General features: G+C 34.9%; 1 pseudogene; it reads left to right on the forward strand.

Annotated features, from left to right (window-relative positions):
• The first annotated feature begins 7111 nt into the window (after positions 1 to 7111).
• LOC150020077 (U1 spliceosomal RNA) lies at positions 7112 to 7258 on the forward strand (annotated as a pseudogene).
• Positions 7259 to 11828: the final 4570 nt, after the last annotated feature.

Raw genomic sequence — 11828 nt, forward strand, 5'->3', positions numbered from 1 at the left:
ATCTTTTCTTAAAATGTTCTTTTCCATCAAATCAATTCTAATTTCAACTTTAATGTTAATAAGAAATTGTCAAAAATACAAACAAGTATTCTTGTATGTCTTGTATGGATGTTTGGGTAGACTACTCTAATACAAATCTATTTGCTATAATACATTAATCAGGGAAGCATTTAAATAATCAAAGATAATCTTTCTTCATTTATTTTCTTTGCTAATATTAATCTATACTAGGCACTGGGGAGGGGTAGTGTGGAAAAAAATACATAGATAGATGATAGGTATTCCAATCTTGTAAACATAGTCTCATTCAATAATGTAGTCACTGTGGATACCAGTCTTTTTTGTTTCCCTTGATAAATGTTTAATCGTTGAGGTTTCCTTTTCCTCTGTGTAGTCTTACCAGATGGCATTTGTAACATATATAAAAATTAAGCAACTTCCTATGTAAGGAGCATGTGTGTCAAGTGTACATAAGAGAGAGCTTGTACTATCCTATGGCTCCTTTAATTTCCATGATGCTGCCACTTGTCACCTGGCCACTGAGTATGACACTGGCATCCAAAGCTGCCACTTTTCACCTGGCCACTGAGTGTGACACTGGCATCCAAGGCTGAAATCTGAGACTGGTTAACAAGTGAGATAAATCTTAGATGGATCAAAACAAGTTCTTGTCATTCCTTTAAATCTTCCCTTGATCTATTCGGTACTCCCTGGCACAGACAACTCAAGTACTGACTGTGATTTTCATTTTTATCCAAGCAAAACGGATCATCTTTAAAGGCCACAGCAGCAGGATGACTCCCCACCTCTCAGTGGTTCCCTTTGGTTATCTACTCAGTCAGACTCAGCAACTGCCTCATCCTTTTTCAGGAGTTGGAGGAATTTCTGACTCTTCACACTGCCTGAAATCCAAGGGCAGTCTAGGCACGCTAACCTGCTGTGTCTGCATGCCCGCTGCCTGACACACAGTGCCCCAGGCTCTGCCAAGGAACACTCAGAGCTGGTGGCCCCTTCAGAGCCCCACATGGGAACTGAAATTTGACTCAGAGCAGAAGGATCACGACAAAAAATGTCTTGTCAGGTACTTCCCTGCCCTGTACTCACAATTATCAGGAGGTCAGATGGTGCAGGTTTTCTGCTCCAGTCTTCCCCTTTAGCACAGATTTCTCCCTTCCTGTGGCGGCGTGTATCTATACTACTACTGAGGGCATTACAGCCCATTACAGACAGAATTGCTTCCCACTATCCAACTTTCTAAGAAAATAAAATAAAGTATACTTTAAAATATTTTATAATATTGAACCACTCATATTTTATCACCCCTACAAAAATTGGGGGGTATTTTATTTTTTCTTTAAAGGCTACTCTGGATCTGTTGTCATTCTTTATCAGCTCTCTTACCTCTCAAATATCAGGCCAAGACCATTGTTAAATATTAAGGAACACATCATTAATAAAACCATTTATTAATAATAACATCTTCTATTCATTAATAAAAGGGGCTTTTACTTCACCTAATAACATTCGGCACTGGAAAACTAAATAAAAAAATTAATTGAAGTGCAGTGTAATGCAGGCATGTTAAATGAAAATACATTCTATAATAACAAAACATTACACAATTATCTCATTTGATCCTTATGCAAAATCACGTTGGAGACTGGTGCTTTCTTTTCCATTTTTACTTAAATAATAGAAACCATAAAGTGATAGAAAGAGAGCCACTGTACCATTTTATAATGTTTTTGCCACATTATTTGATTGATATTAAGAAGACATTTATAAATATACAGAAGTTTATGAGATTATCATTTAATTAATGACAAGAGCAAGTTAGAACACTAATAGCACTTCCACTTAGATGCTTACTAGGCACACTCATATCTCATCCTATCAGTTGCATGTTTGCAGATTTGGAGGGAGGGAACTAATATTAAGTAATTTCTATCAAGAAATCAAAAGAAGGATAAAATTTGCCTATGCAGAATCGTTTCTTTATATTCCCAGGCTGTTTTGTTAAGATTATATAGCAATTTCAATGTAAAGATAGGAAAGATGGAATGTAGTGTTACCCCAATGCCACCCATGTGGTAAGGTTTTACTTATCTGAAGTTGAGAAATAGAAACAAGTGATCCCTTAGGGATGCAGAGGACCCCACTACCCTACCCAGCACCAATGCCTGTGATTCTACAGCATACCTAAATGCACTCTGGAATTCTGTTCAGCATTCAGCGTTGTCAAAACTACAGACTAACATGCAGTTAGTTTTAAATTGATTTCTTTAATCTGATTGCAGAGAAGTTATTCATGAATGCCATTACTATAGGATAACACTTAGTTTATCAAAATATTCTATGAATTAGCCTATCTTATTAGCTAAACATAAGTCTACTCTGTTTAAGAATACTTAAAATTTTGACACTATGAAAATCAGTTGTTTGATTTTAAAAATATTTTATCAATATGTTGGACATAGCTTATATGAGTAATTGAACTATCTCAAAAATTTAAAAAACACAAAATTAAAGCTACTATAGCAACAAAAAGAAGTACTGAGTTGCATGCATGGATTTGTAAAGATTATAAATTGTTTTAAAAGAAATAAACTCAATTATATGATAATTACACATTTAATTAAGTAAATATTTTGTTTTTAATTCTTCATTCAATAAATGTATTGAACATATACTAGGTACCAGGGTTTCAGTGGTAAACTAATTCACTACCCTCATGAAATTTATAATCTGATGCAAGCCACAGACCACAGCAAGCAGACAAATAAATAAATCACCTTACATAATGATACATCATGCGAAGAAAACAGAACTAGTTGATGAAGCGGAGAAGGGTGCAGTGGGCCCTCAGAGGCCAGGGATAAAGAGTCACATTTAAATTATGAGATCAGAGAAGGCCTAACTACAGAGGGATGATTTGTGTTGAGATCTGAGTTGTTCAAGAAAACAGCCATAAAAGCTGGGACCAGATCATTTCCGGGTGGAGAAACAGTATTCTGTCACCGAAATGAGCCTGGAATATTCTAAGGATCAAAAGTAAGGAATATGTTTAAAAAACAGGGATTGGAGTGGTGAATGCAAGAAAATGTGTCAGTGAATTGGGCAACAGCCAAATATATAGATCCCTTATGCTATGGTCAAAAGATTAAATTTTATTCTAAAGGCATTAAAGGGCAATTGGAGGGTTTTAAGCAGGAGAATGTCATAATCTAATTTGAGTTTTTAAAATATGGCTGCTGAGTGGGGAATGGATTGAAAGAGAGACAAATTTAGGCTATAAATTTAAAAGAATACTTTGGTTAACAAAATTTCCTGTAACTGGTATGTCAGAATACCTGATTCATGAGATGAGATCAACACACAAATTTCTCTCTTTGACCCTCTTAAAAACTTTATTCAGTGTGGGTAATCTTCTCCTCACCATGGCTGCATATTTAGTCATACTTCATTAAATTGCTGATTCATTTGAGTCAATAGACATTTTTTTCACTTGCAATACAACTCAGCTATTATTCAAATGATTTAATCTCTACTCAAAATTAGAATTTTCAACATCTTCTAAGCTAAGATTTATAATAGGCGTTGCCTATTTGGGGGGAAGAGGTAAGGTCAGCATTTCCACTCTCTCCTTGACCTATCACATTACCTCTTCCTAGCCTATATGATTGACCCTGGCTAAAGCTAAAAGAAGCATTGGAAGGAAAGGTTGTGAGGAGAGTGCACAGGGTCGGGGGTTGCTAAGAAAAGATATTGGATAGAAAAGCAATTTTTCATCCTCATCTTTTTATTTGGATGATGGGCTTTATGCTCTGTGGACCTAGTGGATGTTTAAAGCTGACACCTTCTTTTGTGGGGTTTCTTGGGTCCTTCTGAGAGTTCCATGTTTAAGGACTCTTCTGTCAATTCATTGACCTCAGTGCAAGTATATCTAATTCTTAATGATTGTAATTTTTGTTCTAAGCTCCTAGGGATATGTATTCCCCTCTAGAATGAAAATTTCTGAGACTGTAAGTCACTCTTGAGGTTGTCATTTTTATCAGCTGTCATTTTGCTGCCCCAGAGACTGGATTTCTTGTGCTAAGTTAATTCTGGTTTTATGTATCTTCCATGCTCAAAATGATCTTATTCGTGTCCATATCTAAGCTTTAAAAAGGTAATTGAGTTAAGAGGTCAAAGAACCAGTAGAGCAAACAAGTTTCCTTAAAGAAATAACTTCAAAAAATCTTTCTGGTTGTTCTATGATCTAACTCTTTTTTTTTTTTTTTTTTTTTTTGTACCCTGGATACAGGCAAAAGGGTCTAAATATATAGACAATTCTCTTTTGTAAATTCTACGTCAGGTTTCTAATTCACATAATTCACATTTACTTTGGAGACTGATGTATATCATTATTGACATCTAATTTAAAATAGAGCAGAAACTATAATATTAGTACATACCTAGCTTTTTCTAAGAATTTTACTTTCTAATAACATTTTGTTTGACCATCTTGAACACACTGTTTTGTTTCTACTTTTTCATCAAGAAACACAAATTTGTTTATATTTTGTGCTAAGGATACAGCTATGAAAAGAAGACCAAGGAGGGTTTTCTTTGTTCTAGCGAAGCATAGTTTCTCGTGGAGAAAACAGACTCTATTTGAGTACATAAATAAACAAAATAATTTAGTATCATAATGTGGACACTGATGGAAATAAAGACTGTGCTATGATAAAGAGCAGTGGACCTCAGATGGAAAATGTGTGGTAAGAAAACCTGCTACACATGGATAGCCAAAAACAGCTTCTTTTAGGAGGGCCAGCTGTAGGAGAATCAGGAAAGTAGTTTTCCAGGCTCAATGGAACAGAAGTACAGAGGCCTTAGATGGAAAGTCTTGAAGAGATCAAGGAACTTAGAAGACTAGTGTGAACAAATAGCAAGGAGACTAGTTCAGGGTGAGATAGCATTCCAGAATCATTTGCCAGTACAACTTATTTGGAAGGTATGTAACATTCCTTAATAAAATCGAGATTGACAGCCTGTCTCCTCTGATATGCACATTAATGCATATAAAATATGTTAATTTCAATGAGAGAGCTAATTAGTGTCTAGCTTGATTTGTCAATGGTCATTTAAACTAAACCTTGAAAGAAATAGATCCACTTTCAGGAATATGATTTAATTCTTTGCTGAACAAAGAAACTCCAAAAACCCTCAGGATATAGAGCTGTTTCTCTAATTCAATGTGCTGAAGAAAGCTCACTGTGCTCAGAGTGAATTTAACTGCCAAAACTCTGCAACAAAAATGCTTTGTGATTTGCTGAAGCAAAGATTCTACTATGAAATTTTCAAATGGAAAAACTGCATAGCTCACAGTTTAAAGCAGTTAAAAAGAGTCTTCCATATCTCTGCACATTTAATCAAACAAATAGTCATATATTATGATTATAAAATAAAATCTTTCTGAAGGAAAGAGATTTTTTTAAGACAACGCCTGAGACTAAGAAAGATCCCAATGCATATTAGGTTTCACTATAAAATTGAATCCCAGTTTAAGTTTGCAAATATTTTGGAACTGAGCCTAGAACAAGTTCCACATGAGCCCCAAGGTGGAGCTTCACACATCTCTTTAAATTTCTCTCTAACTATAGCAATTGCTCTTCTGGGCCAAATTTCCAGACAAGAAGTAGGCATCTTGAGCATCAATGAACCTCTTAGATTCAGGTGAAATGATTCACTTCCTATTCTCAGCTCCCTGGACATTTTGTAAGTATCTGTTACTTTGCTTCTCCTCTTGCAATTTAGTTACTTGACCTTATGTCTGTCCCTTGTCTCCATTTCCTTCCTTTTCAATCTTTACCACAAGGTATGTGCTCAACAGATTTTTAAGCTTTTTGTATTTGAAACTCAGTGTGACGTTTACATTTATGTATCAGCTTGGATAGACTATGGGGCTCAGATGTTTGGTTAAATGCCAGACTTGATGTTGCTCTAAAGGTAATCTTTTAGTTGTGATTAATATTTAAAACAGTAGACTTTGAGTAAAGCAGATTACCTTCCATAATGATGGTGAGCCTTGTCCTACAAGTTGAAGGCCTGAAGTGAAAAACACTGATGCCCCCCAAGGAAGAAGGAATTCTGCATCCAGACTAACTTCAGACTTGAGCTATAATATCACCTCTCCCTGGGTCTCCAGTCTGCCGGATGCCAAAAAAATTTCAATCTTGCTAGCTCCCACAATCGCATAATTCCTTAAAACCCATCTGTCTCTCTCTCTTTTCCCCACAACCTCCGTATCTATCTCTGTGTGCATGTGTCTTAAGAATTCTAATACAATAACTAAATTTTAAATAAATGAAAAGATACACAAATTAATGAATCAGTAACCCAATTATTAATTTAATAAGATATTAATAATATGAATTAAAGAACAATTTATAAAGAATATGTTATGTAAACATTTGCAATTTCAGATTTCTCCAAACACCAAAAATTAAAGAAAACTATTATTTGCTAAGCCTAAAATTTAAACAGTGATTTCTGTGCTTTGTTTTTAACCATGATTTTTTTTCCCCATGGGGCACCAAATTCTTTTGCAGTGTTTGGCTGGGGAGAAGTGATGGATTTAGGACAGTCAGGTCTCATTATCAGAGAAATCGAGCCAAGGGAGAGATCTCAGCAGGGCCTGTGCAACTGATTGGCCAGGAAGAAGCAGATGCAAATAGCACAACCCTCTCACAGTCCCCAGGTTTCACTTTTACACACTTCCTCTACTTTCATAGTTTTAATAACTGTCTTGTCACCAAATTACCTCTAAAGTGTTGATATGTGACACTTCTGGGAAAGGTGCTCAGAAGAGCAAATGAGTTCTGCTTTTATCTGTCATTCAGACTGGATGTGGCTAGGATATATTTTTGTTTTATGAATCTGTTTTTCTATATTTTCACTTTTCTTTTTCCCTGTTCATTTGGTTCCTGAGCACCTAGTGAGGTACATGAGCTCCAAGAGATGAAAATGGTAGAAGCCCCAATATCTCTAGGGGAACCAGCTGCATACCCACCTAACAATATCCATGGGAAGAAAGGATTCCATTTGTTTAAAAATAGTGTATATTGCTATACTTACCTGGCAGGGGACATACCATGATCACGAAGGTGGTTTTCCCAGGGCGAGGCTTATCCATTGCACTCCGGATGTGCTGACCCCTGCGATTTCCCCAAATGTGGGAAACTCAACTGCATAATTTGTGGTAGTGAAAAAAATAAAAATAAAAAAAATAAAATAAAAATAGTGTATATTGCTGAACTAGAACACCAACAATATCTATATATAATTTTTCTTTTTAACTCATGAGTTTGACTTTTGTGCTTTTATTGCTATCAGTCTTGGTCTTTAAATGTTACATATTGTTAATTAAACAACACAAAGTTCCTCATTAAATAAGTCGTTTGTTTAACAATGACGATTAACACTGATATTTAAGAATCCCGAAGGAAGAAATTAGATTTGTGTAATGTATTTTTTAATGATCACTAAAAAGTAATTTTTTGCAATTGTTTTGCTGGTAGTATATATCCGGTGAGGAATATACAATAAAACTACTATATTTTAAAGTCATTTGAAACTGCAGTCTTTTAAAAAATAATTTTACATGTGCAGTATAAAATTATGATTCTTTTCTTCTATTTATCAATTATCTTCCTATATCTGCTAGATAATTATTTATTTTAATTTTTAATTATCTTTTCATTGTACTATAAATATGTAATGTGATAAATATCACTACAATGATAATCATATAATACATAAGTGTATCAAAGTAAATTGCTCTACACCTTTAACTTATATGTTACATGCCAAATTTCTTTTTTTTACAAAAATTATTTTTTTTGTTTTTCAATTACTGTTGTCCCATTTTTTCCCTCATTGCTACCCCCCTACCCAGCCCACTCCTTCTCCTTCAATCATATCCCCCCATTGTCCATTTCCATGAGTCATTTATATGTGTTCTTTAACTAAACCCTTCCCTTACTTATCCCCCCTATGTCCCTCCCCCCTTCCCCCTAATAACTGTGATTCTGTTCCTTGTTCTATTTAGTTCATTTGTTTGTGTTGTTCCTTAGTCTCCTGTATTAGGTGAAGTCATATGGTATTTTTCTTTCATTGCCTGGCTTATTTCACTAAGCATAATTCTCTCTAGTTCCATCCATGTTGTTGCAAATAGCAGGAGTTCCTTCTTTCTTTCTGCTGCATAGTATTCCATTGTGTAAATGTACCACTGTTTTTTGATCCACTCATCTACAGATGGGCATTTAGGCTGTTTCCAGCACTTAACTATTGTAAACAGGGCTGCTATGAACATAGGGGTGCATAAGTTCTTTTGAATTAGTGTTTTATGATTTTTCGGGTATAATCCTAGCAGTGGAATCGCTGGCTCAAAAGGCAGTTCCATTTTTAGTTTTTTGAGGTAATTCCATACTGTTTTCCATAGTGGCTGCACCAGTCTGCATTCCCACCAACAGTGCAGTAGGGTTCCCGTTTCTCCACATCCTCGCCAGCACTTGTTGTTTGTTGATTTGTTGATGATGGCCATTCTGACTGGTGTAAAGTGGTATCTCATTGTGGTTTTTATTTGCATCTCTCTGATGGCTAGTGATGTTGAGCATTCTTTCATGTGTCTATGGACCCTGTGTGTATCCTCCTTGGAGAAGTGTTTGTTCAGGTATTTTGCCCATGTTTTAATTAGGCTGTCTGTCTTCTTGGTGTTGAGATGTGCAAGTTCCTTATATATTTTGGAGATCAATCCTTTGTCTGAGGTATCATATGGTTGGTTTCCTTTTCATCTTGCTGATGTTTTCTTTTGCTGAGCAGAAACTCTTTAGTTTGATATAGTCCCATTTGTTTATTTTTTCCTTTATTTCTCTTGCCTTAGGAGATATATCAGTGAAAATATTACTACATGTGATATCTGAGATTTTCCTGTCTTTGTTTTTCTCTAGGATTTTTATGGTGTCACGGCTTACATTTAAGTCTTTGATCCATCTTGAGTTTATTGTGGTGTATGGTGTAAGTTGGTGGTCTAATTTCATTATTTTGCACATCCCTGTCCAGTTCTACCAGCACTATTTGTTGAGGAGGCTCTTCTCACTCCATTTCATGCTCCTTCCTCTTTTGTCAAATATTAGTTGACCATGTAGTCCTGGTTTATTTCTGGATTCTCTATTCTGTTCCATTGATCTATATGTCTGTTCTTATGCCAGTACCAGACTGTTTGGATCACAGTGGCTTTGTAGTATAGTATGGTGCCTGATATTGTGATTCCTCCTGCTGTGTTCTTCTGTCTCAGGATTGCTTTGGCTATTTGGGGTCTTTTTTGGTTCCATATAAATTTTTGAAATATTTGCTCAAGGTCTTTGAAATATGTCATTGGTATTTTAATAGGGATTGCATTGAATCTGTAAATTGCTTTGGGTAGTATGGACATTTTAATGATGTTGATTCTTCCCAGCTAAGAACATGGTATTTGCTTCTATTTATTTGTATCTTCCTTCATTTCTTTCTTCAGTGTTATGTAGTTTTCAGAGTACAGGTCTTTTATCTCTTTGGTTAAGTTTATTCCTAAGTAATTTATTTTTCTTGTTGCTATAGTAAAAGGTATTTTCTTTTTTGTCTCTGTCTCTGCTATTTTATTGTTGGTGTACAGATATGCCTTGGATTTCTGTATATTTATATTGTACCCTGCTATTTTACCAAATTTTCTTATTATATCGAGTAGTTTTTTAGTGGAGTCTATAGGATTTTCTATGTATACTATCATGTCATCTGCAAATAATAGTTTTACGTCCTCTTTCCCTATTTGGATGCCTTTTATTTCTTTTTCTTGTCTGATTGCTGTGGTTAGAACTTCCAAAACTATGTTTAATAGGAGTGGAGAGAGTGGACATCCTTGTCTTGTTCCTGATCTCAGGGGGAATTCTCTCAGTTTTGTCCATTGAGTATGATGTTGGTTTCAGGTTTTTCATATATAGCCTTAATTATGTTAAGGTATGCTCCCTCTATTCCCATTTTGCTGAGTGTTTTCATCATAAATGGGTGTTGTACTTTATCAAATGCTTTTTCTGCATCTATTGATATGATCATGTGATTTTTATCTTTCGTTTTGTTTAGGTGGTGTATTATATTTATTATTTGCAAATATTAAACCATACTTGCATCCCTGGAATGAATCCCACTTGATCGTGGTGTATGATCTTTTTGATGTGTTGCTGGATCCTGTTTGCCAATATTTTGTTGAGGATTTTAACATCTATGTTTATCAGTGATACTGGCCTGTAGCTTTCTTTCTTTGTTGTGTCTTGACCTGGTTTTGGAATTAGGGTAATAGTGGCTTCATAGAAAGAGTTTGGGATTTTTCCCTCTTCTTGGATTTTTTGGAATAGTTTGAGAAGAGTAGGAGTTAGTTCTTCCCTAAATGTTTTGTAAAATTCGCTCATGAAGCCATCCAGTCCAGGGCTTTTGTGTGCCAGGAGATTTTTGATTACTATTTCAATTTCCTTCTTTGTTATTGGTCTGTTGAGACTTTCTACTTCTTCTTTATTCAGTTTTGGAAGATTATATGTTTCTAGAAATTTGTCCATTTCATCTAGGTTTTCAAATTTCTTGCCATACAGTTGTTCGTAATAATTTCTTACAATCCTTTGTATTTCTGTGATATCAGTTGTGATTTCTCCTCTTTCATTTCTCATTTTGTTTATTTGGGTCTTCTCTTTTTTTCTTGATGAGCCTGGCTAAAGAGTTGTCAGGTTTGTTTATTTTTTCAAAAAATCAACTCCTACTTTTGTTGAATTTTTGAGTTGTTTGTTAAGTCTCTGTGTCACTTAATTCTGCTCTGATCTTGATGATTACCTTTTTTTTACTCTCCCTAAGCTTTGTTTGTTGTTGTTGTTCTAGTTCTTGTAGCTGTAGGGTTAGATTTTTTATTTAAGGTTCTTTTTTTCCTTTTCAGGTATGCCTGTATAGCTATGAATTTTCCTCTCAGGACTGCCTTTCCAGTGTCCCATAAGTCTTGGGCTGTTGTATATTAATTATCATTAGTTTCCAGAAACTTCTTGATTTCTTCCTTGATGTCATTGTTAACTCATTCATTATTTAATATTATATTATTCATTCTCCATGAATTTGGATGTCTTTGATTTTTTTTTTTTTTCTGAGGTTGATTTTTAGTTTCATGGCATTGTGGTCTGAAAAGATGCTTGATTCAATTTTCTTGAATTTATTGATGCTTGTTTGTGTCCTATCATGTGGTCTATCTTTGAAAATGTCCCATGTGCATTTGAAAAGAATGTATATTTTGCTTCTTTGGGGTGAAAAGTTCTATATATATCAGTTAAGTCCATGTGGTTTAGTGTGTTGTTCAATGCCTGTATATCCTTGGTGTTTCTTTGCTTGGATGATCTGTCTATTGTTGATAATGGAGTGTTAAAGTCCCCTATTATGAGTATGTTGCTGTTAATATCCTTCTTGTGGTCTTCTAGTATTTGCTTTATGTATTTGGGTGCTCCTATGTTGGGTGCATATATGTTTATCAGTGTTATATCTTCTTGATGGATTGTTCCTTTAAGTATTATGAAATGTCCTTCTTTGTTTCTTTTTATTGCTCTTGCTTTGAAATCCGTTTTGTCTGATATGAGGACTGCTACCCCGGCTTTTTTTTCAGGTCTGCTTCCTTGGAATATTTTTTTATATCTTTTTACTTTCAGTCTATGTAAATCTTTTGTTTTGAGGTGTGTTTCTTATAGACAGCAAATATGTGGGTCCTGTGTTCTTATCCATTC

Source organism: Furipterus horrens, unplaced genomic scaffold (assembly GCF_987537825.1).
Source record: "Furipterus horrens unplaced genomic scaffold, mFurHor1.1.pri manual_scaffold_2, whole genome shotgun sequence".
NCBI lineage: Eukaryota > Metazoa > Chordata > Mammalia > Chiroptera > Furipteridae > Furipterus > Furipterus horrens.